A 6,549-nucleotide genomic window follows, 5' to 3' on the forward strand; every position below is an offset into this window, starting at 1 on the left:
AAAAAGGGGCGGGGCTGCTTGATATGTCCCGCCCTGTCTTCCTGTTTCAGTTAAAATGATGTCAACACATAGAGTAACGCTGCGTGTTTCTAAGCATTTTGGGGGACCTTTAAAGTTTATTTTTTGTTGATAAGTGCTTCTCATTACAAGTATGGGAAGATGTCTGGTGTTCGGATGTTTGGAGCATTTTGTGTTCATAAATGTGTGTTAAAGCTACTCAAACTCAGAGCAGATGCAGAGATGGAGTTCGTGCCACACTATAAAACATGCAGTGCATATATTTGAAGAGTTAATTTGCAAAAACCGATAAACACCACTTTAAAAAAAAATTAGCTGATTGCCATGCATTATTCTCCACATATAGCGCGATCTGAACCCTGAACATGTTTTGTCAAAAAGCCGATTTTGTCCACTTTCAAGGCAATCAGCGCACTGTATTCAGGTCAGGTTGACTTTCACTTTGAAAAGACGTGCTAGCTGAGCGGAGTTTCGTCAAAGCTGACTAAAAGTGATCGAGGATGGATAATTTCGACGAAGTTGAGGAACCTGTGATATCTTCTTCAGGGCGAAAAAGGAAAATAAAAGCTGAAACGTTTTCACGGAACCTTGCAAAAGCAGCGCGTTACAATGCTGAGGGAAAAGCTCTGTGTATTGCGTGTAATCACATCCATACAGTTTATGATCACAACAACAACAACAACGTTTGTCAGGCATCTACATTGTCATCTGAGGAGATTACAAAGATTAAACGAGTGGGTTTTTTTACTCTAAAACATGAAATGTGGAGTTATCTGCTTTTGCCAAAATAACGACTGTTGGGAGTTATCTGCTTTTGCTATAAAACAAACTTTAAATATGTTAAAAAAAACATACTTTCAATGAACTTTAATTTAGTAAATTACCTGTATTTGTTTAAGTTATTATTACTTAATCAAAACAACCCAACTGCAGTTTGATTGATATTACTTGGAATGCGCAATAAAAAACGTGATTTCTGAAAAAAAATAAAAATGGAGTTATCTTTTTTTGCAAATGAACTCTTCATTTATTTAAAGGTGGAATAGGTGATTGTCTTCAGAAACATTTTTTGGTATGCTGGTTGAAAGTCTCTTCACACCCCGATAGCAATCATTAAGTTAAGTGCTCTAAATGTATTTGTATTTATATATTCTGTGGAAGGCGTAGGACCAAGAAATGTTCGTCCAATCAAAACGCTCGGTCCGAGCGTTTTAATTCGCTTTCCTACCTGCCTGCCAACGTATGTATTAGCATACCTCTGCGCACCCAGTTCGCGCATACAGGATCGTCATCAGCGCGTTCACGCACGCTGTGCAGACAAACATCAACAACCCCATCTTCCTTCCTGGTATTGTAGTACTTTTAAAGTTTTCTCACCGGTGAATGACACATGATGTAGCCCAGCGATTCCCAATTCCAGTCCTCGCGATTCAGATAATCAGCTCGTTAGAAGTGATCTACGTTCATGAACTGTGTTTTCCGATCGATATGATCCCTACACAGTGTTCATTGCTCCCTCCTCCCTGAGCAGGGGAACTCCGTTGAAGTTTACATCACTTCGGATCATGGGCTGGAATTGGGAACCGCTGATGTAGCCTATTGTAGTAATGTTGTCTCTGATATTTTGGCCTGTGAGCGTAAATGCGTTCAGGAGGCGTGGCTTTGGACTGTAATTGTAGGGAGGGTGGGACGTTTGCTTTCAGTGCTATCAGGCTAAAGTTAGCATTTTCCAAGATCTCCTACTGCACCTTTAATTAAATTGCAGCGTTTGTGATTTGATAATTGCACATATCACATTTTTTGTATCACAGTTAGAAGACCGTGATGAATTGATCAGAATTTTTAATCGTTGGTTATAGTCAATTATTAAATGACTATCAATTAGTGACTTTTTTCTGTTTTCTAATTTAATGAATTTAGTTCCAAAACAAAAGGTCCTCTTGCCAGCATGAGCATGACCTGCGAAATAACAAACGCTTATCACCATGGGACAAGCATCTTCTCTTTCACACATGCACAGCCAGAAATAACAAATATATAATAATAATTATTATTATAATAATAATAATAAAAGATAAAACCCTCATGCCACAAAAATAAACAAACAGCATTAAGGAGTTTCTCCCCATCTAGTTTGTCAAAAGCCATACAAATACAGGCTCACTTGAAGCTTTGAGAGAAAATTGTCTTTCTTTCTCACACTTGCTCTCACACGGGGGACAGGAGCCACACACATACACTCGCACACCCAAAAGCGAGCTGCACGGCAGGCTGTAATCAGTGGCTCTATGACAGTGGGGGGAGGCAGGCTGGTGGGGGAGACAGAGGGACAGGAGTGATAACAGATTGAGCGTCTCTGATAAACTCTCCTTTAATGGCTCTGCCTGTCCCCCCTCGCCTCTTTTTTTTCTCCAGCACCTATTTAGTGGAGTCTTTCTCTGCTGCGGGGATTAGGCTGCTGGATAAGGGCAAGTAAACATGGGCTGCTTCTCTGAGCAAGCAATGGAGAGACAGAGACAGGGAGAGATAGAGAGAGGGGAAGAAAGGGAAGGGAGGAGAGGGAGAGGCATGACACATGATGTAGCCCAGCGATTCCCAATTCCAGTCCTCGCGATTCAGATAATCAGCTCGTTAGAAGTGATCTACGTTCATGAACTGTGTTTTCCGATCGATATGATCCCTACACAGTGTTCATTGCTCCCTCCTCCCTGAGCAGGGGAACTCCGTTGAAGTTTACATCACTTCGGATCATGGGCTGGAATTGGGAACCGCTGATGTAGCCTATTGTAGTAATGTTGTCTCTGATATTTTGGCCTGTGAGCGTAAATGCGTTCAGGAGGCGTGGCTTTGGACTGTAATTGTAGGGAGGGTGGGACGTTTGCTTTCAGTGCTATCAGGCTAAAGTTAGCATTTTCCAAGATCTCCTACTGCACCTTTAATTAAATTGCAGCGTTTGTGATTTGATAATTGCACATATCACATTTTTTGTATCACAGTTAGAAGACCGTGATGAATTGATCAGAATTTTTAATCGTTGGTTATAGTCAATTATTAAATGACTATCAATTAGTGACTTTTTTCTGTTTTCTAATTTAATGAATTTAGTTCCAAAACAAAAGGTCCTCTTGCCAGCATGAGCATGACCTGCGAAATAACAAACGCTTATCACCATGGGACAAGCATCTTCTCTTTCACACATGCACAGCCAGAAATAACAAATATATAATAATAATTATTATTATAATAATAATAATAAAAGATAAAACCCTCATGCCACAAAAATAAACAAACAGCATTAAGGAGTTTCTCCCCATCTAGTTTGTCAAAAGCCATACAAATACAGGCTCACTTGAAGCTTTGAGAGAAAATTGTCTTTCTTTCTCACACTTGCTCTCACACGGGGGACAGGAGCCACACACATACACTCGCACACCCAAAAGCGAGCTGCACGGCAGGCTGTAATCAGTGGCTCTATGACAGTGGGGGGAGGCAGGCTGGTGGGGGAGACAGAGGGACAGGAGTGATAACAGATTGAGCGTCTCTGATAAACTCTCCTTTAATGGCTCTGCCTTTCCCCCCTTGCCTTTTTTTTTCTCCAGCACCTATTTAGTGGAGTCTTTCTCTGCTGCGGGGATTAGGCTGCTGGATAAGGGCAAGTAAACATGGGCTGCTTCTCTGAGCAAGCAATGGAGAGACAGAGACAGGGAGAGATAGAGAGAGGGGAAGAAAGGGAAGGGAGGAGAGGGAGAGGCAGGGAAAGTGAGAATGCTAGAAAGAACGAGAGTTTGGTGAGAGGGAAAAAAACAGAACAGGAGAGGAGGAAGAGGATTTTCTAGTGGATGAAATCAGGCATGGCACCAGAGAGTGCGACTAGGAGGAAATTGGGAGTTTGGAATTTTCACCCATCTAATGTTTTCTGCAGAAATCAGATTATTACATGGTAATTGTTTTTGTATTGAATTATTATTTATTTTTTTTTCCATTTGTTTGGTGTGTTTTGGAGCTATTTGGAAGTATTGCGATATCTCCATTGGGAATAGAGTTAATGCGATTCCCAGTGGTGTCAAAAAGGAACTTAATTCTGTGTGTTTGGCACCGGGGCATGACGCACACACACACAAATTCGCATACAGACAGCAATGCAAACATGGATTACTGTGATGTCTTAATCACAGTGTGGCAGGCAGGCAGACAGACAGGTCACACCCGTCTTTACTGAGTTCCTAGAAAAGCATTTCAAGTAAAGGATACATTGATGACACTTTTGAAGGTGTGAGATAATGGCAACTGCTTGAATCATTTTGTAATTAAAGACAACACTATTACCCTTACTGCATTTTATAGTCACAATAGTAACCAAACAAAAAACAAACTGTTGATTAGAGAACTGCTGTGGAATAAATTGCGAAGTTATTTAAAAATACAGAATTAAGCAGATCCTGAATGGCTGGACTATAAACGGCTTTGAACTGGGCTAACAGCTAATCATGATATCTATTAGTTAAGATTTTAATCAGCCACCTGCCTAATTGCATAATCAAATCAGCAACCTCTCTAAAAGAAGGTGATGCATGGATAACAGTCTGGTACTCTTTCTAAATTTTCCACTTTCCAAAGGTGAATGTAAACCAAAAATGCATCATCTGAGACCCGTCAAGCAAGCCACATGCTGGTCTGCAAATCACACCACTTACACATGCATTCATCCCTACATGTGTTTACATTAGCAACTCTATCGTTAGGGCAAAGTGGTAATGGCATTTTGTTATTATGATTTATTTGTCTATGTGTTCTGTTAGTGTAATTATGTCTGATATTAAAAAGCACTCTGCTTTATTCACCAAAAAGCAAAAATAAATAAGTAAATAAATAAATATAAATATACATTTAAAAAAAATCTAATTTCTGGTTAAACCTGAAGATTTTAATAATGTTTACTATTTTTCTGCTTTATTTTTAATGTAAGAGCAGATGCAGCCATTTTTAACTTGTGCAAGGCTTCCAGGGTCATCCACTTTTAGTTACGCTGCTTGACATTACAAACAGTTAATTGATATCATTTTTTTTTTATTATTATTATCGTAATGGTAAAAACACTGGTTTGTAGCCCAAATAGTTTTACCATTTACTGTACATACTGTTACTGTTATTCTTCTAGTTATTTAGCCATAGCAGCTAATAAATCAGAAGTGTCACACATTCATTGAAAATAGCTTACCTCCATGTTGCATAAGGTGAATAGCATGATAATTTAGTATTCATTAGACGTGTTTCCATTACAGATTTGCGCAAAACTTGATAAATGTCGATAAAAAAGCATTTGCGAAATGACGGCGTTTCCATTAACCAATGTTATGCGACTAAAACGGAACCTTTTGCCTCTCGCGATAAGTCATGGCAATGGATTTTGGTGGGATTTTGATGGATTTTGGCTATATTTATTGAAAGGAGTCGTATGCGTGTATCTTTACAGAAGCAGCACAGAGAGCCGCTTCAGAAACGTGCGTGGCGCGGCTGGATTCTGGAATAAACACAAGCATTGTGGCCGCGATCAACTTCAGTGGCCGTATCAGAGCCACACTGCACCGCAGACATGTGCAGTGTAAATTGTCTAAGCATTAATGGTAGGAAAGCCCCTGCCATTTCCATTGCAGTTTTGCGAATTATTCCTTTATCGCATTGCCTGAAAAACCACCTCATGTGAGCGTAAAAACTTTTTTGCGATATATGGCCGTTTTTGCGAAATTGACGCGTTTCCATTAGGCGTATTTTCAATTCGCAATTTCAATTTGCGCAATTTGAAGGGTAATGGAAACGCATGAGTGTCATCACGCATCTCTACCAATGAGAGCACATGGGGTGGGCCTAAGACTGCAGCAGCGCTCACATGTAGCGCTCACGAGTCACGACTTCATAAGTGGGAAACAGGAAGTTTCCGATACCACGTGAAGACAGCAGAGAAGCCTCTCCGTTTTGTTAACTTTGTGGTTTATTATTTTCAGTCGTTTGGGACGCGGTAACACACGGCCCTCTCACAATAAATTGCTTTACAGATCACTTTTGCCGCTCAGAAATGTTAACACAATCATGCTGAACGTATCAGAAGTTCAGCGCTCCGGCACTACATGCCCGAGCCCAACCCAACTACATGCCCGAGCCCGAGCCCAACTGAACCGCGCTCTGACCCACCTCTTCCAACCGAGCCAGGGACGGCTAAACGAACAATGCCTGAGCACGGCACAGAGCGATCACACTAGTCAAACGAACCGGGCTTTGGGGGTCAAACGCGCTCGGGCACGGTTAAGGTCGCCCGCTCCCGCACTCTCCCATTAAGTGTTGTTCCAATTTTAATTTATGCAATTTGAAGGGTAATGGAAACACGCCTAATGTTGCTAATGCAATGCAGAATAAGACCACGTTTATTTTGCAATATTTATACCCCTATTAGTATAGTCCGGTATCAGTTAAATACATAAAATGTATTTAAAATATATATAATATACATATTTTATATATATATATATATATATA

The sequence above is a fragment of the Sinocyclocheilus anshuiensis genome, unplaced genomic scaffold (genome assembly GCF_001515605.1).
Source record: "Sinocyclocheilus anshuiensis isolate Anshui unplaced genomic scaffold, SAMN03320099.WGS_v1.1 scaffold1891, whole genome shotgun sequence".
In the NCBI taxonomy this organism is placed as follows: domain Eukaryota; kingdom Metazoa; phylum Chordata; class Actinopteri; order Cypriniformes; family Cyprinidae; genus Sinocyclocheilus; species Sinocyclocheilus anshuiensis.